The sequence below is a fragment of the Urocampus carinirostris genome, chromosome 13, assembly GCF_059441175.1.
Source record: "Urocampus carinirostris isolate Australia breed hairy pipefish chromosome 13, RoL_Ucar_1.0, whole genome shotgun sequence".
NCBI lineage: Eukaryota > Metazoa > Chordata > Actinopteri > Syngnathiformes > Syngnathidae > Urocampus > Urocampus carinirostris.
This window is the reverse complement of record NC_142361.1, coordinates 11,957,637-11,969,822: the sequence shown is the minus strand read 5'-3', so window position 1 is coordinate 11,969,822 and position 12,186 is coordinate 11,957,637. Positions and strand designations below refer to the sequence as shown.

Below are 12,186 nucleotides of genomic sequence, written 5' to 3'. Positions count from 1 at the left end.
CATAATATTTTGAAAAACCGCTATAACAAGGCAATTCTTTCCCACGGGTGCAAAATGAACATCCCTCTTGGCAGTAGCGAGTTTGCAACAAGGCCAACCAGTATAAGCTCCTGTGACAAGACAAGATAATCATAACATCTTTCACCTTCACCGGAGTCCAATTTTCTTTTCCCGGCCGGGTACGGTAGCAGATGGAATTGCTCCAGGTATTTCCCATTAGGGTGCCCAGGTGCTAAACCAGTTTCGTTGTTGACTGTGTCCACATGGATCAAGCAAACCGACGCATAACGTGAAGACGTGGGCAAAACAGAACCACTTCCGAGCCACAACTAGAAAGGGAAACAGTCCAGTCATCGTTTTGAGGTCATTAAAGCAAACATGCTTGCAGAATGTTTCTGAATGACACAATCTCTACAGCTGTACAAAAATCCCAATCAAAGACAATCCTCTATTAGCTAGATGTCAATTGCTGTAGACTGATCAAGTCTCGACTTGTTTTTACATGATGTTGGACCTTGACTTACAAGTGCCCCATCTTTTGCAAACTTTGAATATACTACCATGATCTTTTTGTGTCAATAAGATGCTATAAACTGACATGAATTATGCCATTCTGCTTCATCAATATACGCGCAGCTTGGCTACTTCAAACTTGTATACAAACAAACAGGGAAGGGGCTCTTTAAGTGTTGGGTAATAATTGAGTTCAATACGGAAGACAAATAAAGTAATGTATGTATTAAAAAGATATGAGAACAGTAGAATATTTCTATCAGAACTTTTCTTGTGGACAATATGATTTAGTCCTAACGTCACAAAGACCCTAGCTCCGATGGCCCCAAGTAAATAGAGTTTGAGAACCCTGATCTAGAAAGAGGTGACATAATTTTCAGCCATCTTGTTGATGAGCCAAATCTACAATTGTTTTAATGATATTTATTGCTCCGAAGCGATGTGCATTCAATCTTTCAATCGTAGAGACTGCTGATATTTTGCTTTTTGTTTTACTCATTGTAATTTATATTCCTGGTGTGTTTTTTAATGGATCAGTGCCTAAATTAGTTGAAATAGAAATGTAAATAGTCAATTTTCTTGCATTTTATAATTCATTTGTAGCACCAATCTTATCCTACTTTATTGTTTTGCATTTTCATTGATTTTGTGTCGTTTTGCCTCTACAATCTGTTCAGTGTTCAAAAAGCTAAAATTGTTTTGCATTTTACAATTTTTTGTAGATCTGTGAATATTTTAATTTATATTATGTGTTTTTCCGGGATCCCAGCCATATAAGAAATCTACGATTACTAAATAATTTGGTGTATATTGTTTTATAATTATTGATAATTTATCATTCAAACAGAAAAGTAATCTGAGGAGCTGTTTGGGAGCCGAAAGAGACTGGCTTTATTTCGAAAATATCCTCTTGGATGCGACCAGAGCCTTTTTTTCTCAGATTTTTCTTCATTTATTGCATGGTTTATTGAGTCAGATTGCCAAGAAACATGGCATCGGCAACAATTTCATGCATTTTCAAGCACTTCACCCAAAATTCAAAAATGTTCCTGACCTTGAAAACAACATTAATATTCAAGCACCTGTACGAACCATCTCTAAGAGGGTTGCGAGTTAGAAGGGTTTTTAAAGTCAGTTCTGACCTTTTAGGTGAGGTATTGTTTATACAAAAAATGTATTAAATAATTATCCTATTTTACATGTTTTGGGAGTTTTAAAAAATAAATTTTAGACGCTTAAAAAAAAACAAAAAACAAAAAAACCTACTACCATAAACATAATATTTGTTCAATTCCAGAAACAGTACCACATGTTGTCCTGAGCATATATTCTGAGTTTATTGTTTACTGTACAGCAGGGGTCTCAAACTCGCATACTGGGGGCCATTGTGGCCATCAGAATTATAGTTTGAAGTTCATGCATCAATAGGAAAGTTAAAGGGACAGTGTGTATTTTATTACCACTAAATGTTGTAGTATTCTGTTGGGTTAACAAGTGCTAAATCTTACAAGTAAGAATAAAAATTACAGAGACTAAAAGTCACCATTAAGCACCATTTTCCTTCTATTTATTGCCCAGCATTTCCCCAGGTTTTTTTTGTCCGGTACCCGTAGCAGCATGTTGGTGGACAATTATGTAATCTCCCACCTAGGTAAGGCTCAGGTTATTTAGAAATCACAGAAATTTCTAGACCTACGAAAATATATTTGTTTTTGAGACAAATCTCTCCCATGTACTGTAGGTGTTGGGTAAAAAATTACAGTAACATGTAATTTATATTTTCAGTTGCATTAAGTTCTTCCCATTACAATTTACCACTGGGAAAGACTAGCTTAATTTTTTGCATGGCCCATAATTGATGCGTAATCCTTGCACTAATACACCTTACATAATGCCCCGTTAAGATTTAGCATGGAACTGTCATATTGGGCGTGAACTGATGCACATCACAGGACAATGCTGCACAAACTATTGCCAGCTGTAGTTACTTAGAAGAAATGCAATGGCAAAGAAAAACCACCAGAGAACAGTGTTGGCGTCATTTTTCAGCAGACTTGTTGAGAAACATGACAACAAATTCAAGCATTGACAAATTTACAAGCACTTCACCAAAAATTCAAGCGCTTTTCAATTCTTGAAAACACAACAATAAAATTCAAGTATTTAAGGATTTTAAACACTCGAACGAACCCTGTGCTTGAGTGATGTCATCCATTTTGTTACCGGTAAATGTTAAAAAAAAAAAAAAAAAAAAAAACTGACCTACATACACACGCTTTTAAATTCCTGTACAGTTAATGGAGTTTTTATGGCACCCTCCTCTTATTTACCAGTTGTTAATCAGTACTTGGGGTGCAGCATACGACATTTTTGTTGTTTTTAACAAGCCATAAGAACTTTAATTTGAACCTCAGGCTTTTGTGACCATCCCTCGCACTCACTGACTTTAGAAAGTGCCTTAGGAGAAAGAAAAAAAAACATAAAAAACAATGTGGCCCGTTGTTTTGGAGCATTTCATTGCACACAGAAAACAAAAGAGAATCACCTCCTTGCCGGAGTAGAAATGACTCATCCTTGTCACAGGACCAAACCCACTTAGAGTGTGTGAGCATTAAGATTTTACCACACATGTGTGATAATTCAGCTATACAATAATGACATGTTGCAAGTAAATTGTCACACACCACAACCCCCCAAAAAACATTAGTAGATCTAAGTAAATAATTCTAATGATGCTAAACTACATGTGGGCACGCCTATGTTTCTAGTGTATCATTTAGTTTTGATACAATACTAGTAGTGTATATTTGTGCAACTTGCACTTAAGTTGAACAATAAGAGTAATTAAAAAAAGTTGTTTTGGCTTACTTCAGCCCTAAACATCCTCAAAAGTGATAAATGAATGTGTGCATGCTGCATGAACAATGTATCTGGATATTATTTTGATACTACTAGTGTCATCCATGAGGTTTCTATTGTATAACATGGTCCCCAAACTATATCCCACGGGCCGGGTACAGCCTGCCTCCACATTTGGTCCAGCCCCCTGAGCAGAGGAGCAGAGAGCATTTTTTTTTTTTTCAAGTCCTTGATAATAAAGCTTGGACGATTGCAATAAAATGATCCTTAGTTATGAACTATTTTTAATAATAACTATTATTAACTATTTTATGTGCGCATATAACGTGACTATCTGTTCCACCCTTCTGCAGTATGTGCCCCTTTATCTGGCAATCTCGAGAAAAAAAATATCCTAACCCTGAAAACAAAATGTTAAGATCCAGAGAGGCTTGTTTAGTTATCATTCATTTCATTATTAGTGTTGTTGTTTAATTTTTCACCTTTGTCCTGTTCATAATGAGATGGGGTATTTAATATATGTTTTCTGGAAAACAGTTTAGGCAATCATCACACATTTACTGTTAGAGAAGGGGAAAGTTATGAGGCCTTCCGAGGGGAAAAAATAGGGGGGCCCTGGTGTACCACATGCCTACTAGATGGCGCTAGAAGTGTAATTACTAAAACGACAGCACAGTCGTGTAAAACAAAGAAAGGGGCACATTTGCTAGTCTACATGTTTTGGTGTTTTATGGCGCTGAATTCAATATCCTCTTTTTCATTTTATAGTCAATGTACTTGTATGCTCTTTGTCCCGAACTACGAACTGCAGCATATGAAATTCAAAAAGTTAATAGTTAGCTCTAAAACAGTAGTACTAGTAGCATTAAGATTTGCCAACTAATGCTACCATATTTAACTAATATACTATACAAACTTTAAAGTTGTCCTACAAGCGTTGAAAAATGTCACGCTAGTAAAAACATGTACGGTACTAGTGAGGACAAAGGGCATGCTAGTAAAATGAACTTCGACGGATTTATCAAAATGTACTATTCATTGTGTGCATTTGTCAAGTACATGAGCTTGATTGTGACCACACACACAATTGCCATGTAGACTCAACACATGCAGCAACAGGTTGTCCATTCATGCGAACACATTTGTTACCCTCCCCGAAAAAACAAAGTTCCACAGAACACGCCGTATATAAACTACTGCATTATGAACACTTAGGAGAAAAGGGCCATAACACATAACTTGGAACAGTTTTGTCACTCTCTGGAAATTGACATCTATCAAAAGTCCACGTAGCTTTCCTACAATCACACACACAATTGGAAAATGGATTTCATGACTACCTGGCCAGCAGAGGCTTGTCTTTTCCCGGAGTTAGGACATCTTTCGTGGGGGGAGAGTAGGGCATAGATGAAGCCAAATACAGCTCCACGTCAGACAGGCCGTGACACACAGAATAGTGTGACTGCGTGAGGTTAAGGAATCCGAGCTGCATTTTGCTCGCAGTTGGACGACTTCAAATATGGATAACGGGGTAGATAGAGGAAAAACTGTGGTCGTTTTGTAAGTCAAATGGGATTTAAATACCGAAAGAGACAGTTTTTGGGCAAAAACAGAAATCTGTGATGAATCTAAGAATACAATTTTAAATTTGTGGCTACAAACAACTTAAATATAGTGAAATTTTAAGTCTGTCCCTCCCGTAGAGTTGGTACGTTCCACTATGGTCCTCCCTCAGGCGTTTACGATACCACTGGCACTTTGTTATTTTTGCCACTTTTGAAAAAGGCAGATTCGCTGAATTTCTTTGTCTCGATGCTTTTTAGATATCCTTGATTATTTTAGGACTATTGCAGTTTTGTGATTCACTCATTAGGTTTTTATTCTCGTAACCAAATGTGACTTCAGTACAGTATACCCCGGGATACGACATAATCCATACTAAAGTTAGGGAAAGGTACATGCCGTGTAGCGGGGGATAGAAACCTATAGTAACGTGTAGCCAATGCATTCCAAACCAGCAATATCCCAGATAAAAACATTATGTTCATATGTGTAAATAGAGATACACATAAAGGCAAAATAAGATTTACATTTGTTGTGACATAATTTGAGATGGTTGAGAAATCCATAAATACAACAGGCGGGAAAGACATCAGATTAAAAATTACTGGTAAACTGATTTTAAAATTTTTACTTGCGAGGATTGTCATGACCTTGGAATATGTCCTTGCTTTCAAACCTTATTCTTAATAATTGTCCTGATCGCCGATTCGTTCCGGGCCGTAGCTTGCAGCCATACTCCTTGGCTCGGGTATTGATGTGTGTGCCTTCTTTATTATGTCAAGCTTAATTCCTATGGTTATCATGTTTTTGCTTCCCCTTTGGGAACATTACAAGCCTTGGAACCCATAGTCTACGGATGAATGCATCAGAAAATATATTGCCGACTCGCAAAGTCTTTACCAAGCACACAAGACCATATTTGGAATGTTGGATAGCATAGAAATATAAAACAAAATCTGTCAAAGGTTTTTTATTCAGTGTAAAAGTTATTTTTCATTGAACTTACCAATGTTTATATTTGATTTTTTTGATTTTTGCTGAGTGTCTGCAAATGCAGAGTGAAGCATGCGATTCTCCTGCCTCGTGGCAGAGGGTGATAGTGAGACCAAGCATTCTAATTTAGTGCACAAACATTACAGGTCAGGAAACGGACCGGGAAGCAAGAAGTCGGAACTCATATGCGTAGATGATCTGTCACTTTAATTAGGAAATAAAAGTTGTCCAACACACAAACGGACCAAAGACAAAACAAAACAGGTTTAAAGGCAATCAAAATTACAAACTAGGCATTACTCAGATCAAACAGGCATGAACAGGTCTTCAACAAGGTAAAGCAATGGTCTGGCAACAGGCAGTCCCAAAAGGAGCGTTTAAGTACTCCACAAGCATTCAGTCCAATGCGTCTCAGCCGGTGTCAAGGGGCGGGGCCAGCTGGGCGCCATGTCAACCGTGCAGGACATGACATTACAATCAGTGATAGTAATACCAAACTAACAGTAAGTTTAGCCATTGGGTAATTTATTTTCTCGTTTCATGGACTTTTTTTTAGAATGGAGTATTACATATTGATGTTTAAATTCACAAGGAGCGGAGCATAGATGGTAGTGTGCCCGCTTTGAGACTGGGAGGTCGCTGGTTCGCGCCTCGACCGAGACATACCTAATTGGTATAATGGCGGCGCCCTCTGGCTGCGGCTGCATCGACTCGCTACAACGGGTCAGGTGTATCGACATTTCGTTCTGTGTACATTGTTACAAAGAATGACAATACAAAGGAAATTATTATTATTATTATTATTATTATTATACACTTTATTTTTAGGTCAAAGGAGCTCCACGGAATTCTGAACTTTTTCACTTGCTGCCACCATCTCCTGGCGTGTGTCATCATTGCATCCCTGGTCAGCTTGTTCATGATGCGCATGTGAGTACAGAATATGGCAGGGGTCGGGAACCTTTTTGACTCAAAGAGCCATAAAAGCAAAAAATATTAATTTTATTTTGGGAAAGAGCCACGCCATATATTATGAGACAAATTTACTAAATTGCTAAACCCGCGCCCCAGACACAAGCTTAGTCTTCAGCACATTTATTTTTGATGATTTGATAAAAATTATGAAAAGAGAATAATGCCAGAGCCCCTGTCATAAAATCAACAAACATACCACTTTAAACTTGTCTCTTTCTTGCAATTACTCAACATTGGTTAAACTCATTTTGACCCTTTTTTTCATACATATTGGTTTCAAAACCAGATGCAAGCAGTTATTGTGTAAAAACGTCACAACATTCTGCAAATAGGGAGCCTGATGAGCTCACTTTTGGCGCAGACGGCGTCGGGCGAGAGATGGGTAAGAGTGCTTGCACTTTTTGCATAGCTCCTCCCATCCCTCCCACTCACCCAATCAAATGACTACGTTCTCTTCCGGTGTTTTGGCGTATTTACAGTTCTGCGGATTCATCATAAGGTATCTGAACACTGAACACAGATTATATGGTGAACTTTTATATAAGGGATTATTTAGCGTTGTACAGCCAAAACGAGTTTTTTTCCCCCTTTTTTTGTGTGACACCTTGACTGTAAATTGTGGTGAAATACGTGCCCTATATATACTGCAAAGTAATACTATGTAATTCAGCTTTGGTTAGGCTTTGCGTGTACCTGATAGGATGGATAACTCAAGTTTTGAACAGGATGGAGAAATTTTGCATGCAATCAAATTTGTCTCTGAGCCACAGATACTCATAGAAAGAGCCATATATGGCTCGCGAGCCATAGGTTCCCGACCCCTGGAATATGGATTTTTTAGATGTCCTCAAATAAACCTTTTTTTTATCTTGGCGTCTGGGATCTGCTTGAAGCAAGCATTTTCTATCACCTTTTTCATGCTACACTATCAAATAGAAAAAAAAATCACAGCGACAAGCTTGACGTCCATCTCCAGAACTCCCCTGACCTCTCATTCCTCCTGCCTTGTGTGTTCCGCCCCGAAAAACGTTGCTAAAAGAAAGGTAAAAACCAATGGGTGCAGGGGAAAATAAAGCACTCTTTGAACTCAGTAGGACATTGGTAGCACATACCGAATGGAGAAAATATTTCACTTTTCTAAGGGTACCTCAAATGACGCGCCCCACCTTTAAGACGATAAAAAATTGGGTTTCTATGCTACCATTTATAAATTCCTTTTTTGCTCGGCCAATTAAATGATAAATAAGATGTAGGTTCATTTATTTCTAAATATTCTGCCTCACTAGACACAAACCTCACCGCACATCACTGGTTAGATACCACATTTAATTTGGGAATTGAGAACTCTTGAGTTGACATTGAGATATATATACCTTAAGTAAATAAAATCTTCTCCTTTGAAAAAACAATCAATCCTAGTTTTGAATAAATAAATATAAATCCAACCATATTGTTTGCTTTTGTATTGCAACAATGCTTGTTGCATTGCATCATTTTACTTCCGGAGTCTTACAAGAAAAGAAGCCTCACAAACTTGCATAATGATGTAAGCTATGATCATTTTTTTAAATGACTGATAGAAGCGTCCAAAGTTATTCTGGGGACGAGTCTCCTGTAAGCATTTGGTTTCAGCCTATCATCCCTTTTTTCTTTTCAGGTGATTTGTTCATTATGTGATATGATGTTTGTTACAGCATGATGCTACTAATCAGTAGCATTATAGAGGTAATAAATGGGTAAAACAAATATTTAATCTGGTATTATTAGAACTATTTGTCGTGATTGCCAATTTGGAGCACCTGCGGCAGCTTGATTCGTGCCAACAGCCCGGACAGCTGATTGGTGGACACTCCCTTTTTAAACCCCCGGCTTCCTCTCAGTGATTGTGAGATCCTTGCGAACTGTTGTATTCTACTCAGTGAGCATTCCCGCCCGACTCCGTTCCTGCTAAACCTTTCTCCTGCCTGATCTTTGTTTTTGACCCGTTTCTGGACCTGATTACGCCCGTTCTGCCTGCCCCCGTTACCTGCCCCGTTTTGCTTCGTTACCTGCCTGCCTCCTGCCTACGACCCCGATAACGAACTCGACATCGCCTCTGATCTCCAGCCCCGGCCAAACGACTTACTATTCCCGCCTGTCTTCGTCAATAAAAATTGAGAAACGTACGCTATTGAGTCCTGTGTCCGTTCTGGTCTGTGACACTATTACTATGATGATGATTATTATTAATATAATGATGAATATTATTGTCTTATTATTAGTCTTATTGGTATTAAAATAATGCCACTGAGGAGAATCCTTAAACAATCAAGAGAAGGATCAAGCTAATAATTAAGCGTGTTATTATTATTAAAACTATAATCATGACTTTTTTTTCTTGTTGTGGTTGTGATTGGTATAAATATTATCAACTATATGATTATTCTTATTGTTATCATCGAAGATCGTTATATTCTTTATTTTGATGTCACTATTACATTGTGCAAATTCATCACAATCTTGATCTATATATAAACAAAACAATGAGGTGATGTTGGTGATGATGGTGAAAACAAAACAAAATCTAAATAAACAGGGATACAATAACATAGAGATACATTTTAATAAAAACACAAAACATACATGTACTACACGAATCATAGTTAGGGCAGACAAGTGGGAGCTTGGTGCTGGAGGCATTTGGTTCAAGCTCCCAAGTCTTGTCTTTTTAATGCACAGTATTGAAAACTTCGCTATAGATGATCCTTCTGCATGCGAGCGGACCCCCTCTAGCAGCACGTCCGAAGATACTTTGTATGATAGACAACACACACCACCAAACAGCGAGTTGTCACCATGAGCACAAATAAGAATTATTGTTATTATAATAGATACTCTTATTACGGTATACTGAAAAAGTATGGAGACAGCAATGATGATAATGATGTCAATGAAAATAATGATGGTGATGATAATGATGATGAAGTGACTGTGCATCCAGAGAACCTACTGTATCTAAATATGTACAGTATATTCATGAGGTGTTTGTTACATGTAAGTACACAAGACATGTATCTGTAAGATAATTATTAAGGAAGCCGGGGGGTAGCATTCTCTAAGCATATGCTTCTTCCTATTCCTTTTTGAACATGTTACGTTAACATTGTTTTTGTTTCTGTTTATTTATATATATTTTTTGGGTTGTTTTTGTTTTTATCATATTCGTAATAAAGCTTCATCCATGCATTCATTCATGATTGAAAAAAAACAAAAACAAATGAGAGACATGAATTTAGTTATTGGCATATGTTATGTATTATATTTATTATATATAAAACAAAATTCACACTGATGTTGTTTGACTTTAGATTTAGATAACAGCAGGTTTGCGCAAATAATCCACACAAAAATTGAAAACATTTCAGTTTTTGTAGAGTGTATAAAGGGACATTGTGTAATATTTGACCACTAAAATGCGACCAAAAACGATTGTTACAAAAACCAAGGAAGATCACAGACTATGGAGACTCAAGGTGAACAAACGGCACCATTAGAATTTTATTTTTATGCACAGCCTTTCATGAGGTTTGGGGGATTTTTAGGGAACCCTTAGCAGCAAGATGGCGCACAATTATGTCAGCTTCCTCTAGGTGAGCCTCGTTTTATGTAAAATAAGTACAAATTTATTGACCTACGAGTATCAAGAAAGACACGTCTATAAGATAGTTGATGTATTTTAGTTTATTAATCAAATCAATATTGTTTTTTTTAATGAATCATGTTTTTTTTTACAACTAGGAGGCTAAATAATACACAACGTTCCTGTTCAAGAACAAGTTTTTCTCTCTTTTTCTCAAGAAGCAGGTCGCCTGCATGCCCCAAGGAAGTACACTTTACACTTCATTCATACATCAGCGTTCTTTATTTCTGTGCAAGTACTACAGCTGTACTTGGCTTAGCTAAGAGAACCAGGATGTTGTGCAGACAACCTTGCCCACATGTTGGGATTCATTGAAAAACTCCAGTAGGCCACCTTCAAATAATTTTCTAGAAGGAAAAAAAAAGACCTAAATATTTGTAGTGTCATACTGGAGAGGTGAAAATGAAAGCGTAGTATTGACGCAGTGAGTTGTCAAGCTTACTGGCTTACATTAGGAGTGGAATAAATGCGTCGTTTTAAAGTTGCTGCCAACAAGTGCTGACTTGTGGGCTTGTGTGTGATGCCAAACTGCATTTTGTGCTGCTCTATTACTCCGGGGTTCGTCCACATTTTTCAGGGCCTAATTCAAGATTTTCAAAGACAATTTTAAAATGTGTCCACTATTGTTAAAAAAACAAAACAGTGTGAATCATTTGATTTGCAGAGCTACAAATATATCTGTGATTTAAACATGCGATTTTTAATCTTGCGTGTGCATTTAGCAAGACATATAATTTTTAGACCTTGAGTAAATCGCTAATATATTTGTTTTTGAGACAAATCTCTCCATATAAGTGTCGGATAAAATGATGGTAATATGTAAGGTTAAATATTCCGTTGCAGGAAGTTCACACAAAACAATATACCCCCTAGGAAACGCTACCCTAATTTTTTGCATGGCCTAAAATATACGTCTATAATTAATACATAATTCTTGCACAAATACACTTTTCATAGTTCACTGTTAGGTGTAGCGTACACATGTACACTTGGGCGCCAGACAATACCGTACAAACTAAAAATGGCAGCTGCAGTTATTAACAGGGGAAAAATAAATCCAATGGCAAAGCGAAGCCGCCAGAGAGCAGTGACAGTGTCATTTTTAAGTGGATTTCTTGACAAGCACGGCAACAATTTTGAGCATTTACAAGCACTTCACACAAAATTCAATCAAATTTAAAACCTTGAAAACACAACATTAAAATTCAAATATTTCCAAGGATTTCAACTACCCATTCGAACCCCGTTACTTATGCCTTAATGCCCTACTTTAATTTTAAACTAACACTGAATAATAATTTGCAATCGAAAATAATAAATACTGCACCTTTAAATATGTAATAGGAGTTCCGAGTAGCTGTGGGCGATACCGAGGCTTTTGGCATTGGTCTCATCCAAGTAAATATAGGGTGGTATCGTTCTATACTGATCTGACTTTTTTCTTTGAAATGTCATGATAATTGAATAATTTAATCCCTCCTCCCTTGAGTTAGCTTATGATTACAATAAACACAGCACAAAGATTTTAGGGAAAAAATATTTTATTTTTTTATTTAATAACTAAAATGCAAAGTTTAAGGGAGTTTGTGTATTATTTGGCACCT

General features: G+C 37.1%; 1 protein-coding gene across 3 annotated transcripts in view; it reads right to left on the bottom strand.

Annotated features, from left to right (window-relative positions):
- The window catches only part of fam53b (family with sequence similarity 53 member B), a 59,100-nt gene extending 54,250 nt beyond the window's left edge, over positions 1–4,850 (bottom strand). For 2 of the 3 annotated variants that reach the window (XM_088351201.1, XM_088351200.1), the window contains exons 1-2: positions 4,713–4,850; positions 146–329 (exon numbers count right to left, since the gene is read on the bottom strand). The gene's annotated coding sequence lies outside the window, so the exon portion shown is untranslated. The remainder of the gene's footprint in view (positions 1–145; positions 330–4,712) is intronic. The other variant, XM_088351202.1, reaches the window with a different exon arrangement.
- Positions 4,851–12,186: the final 7,336 nt, after the last annotated feature.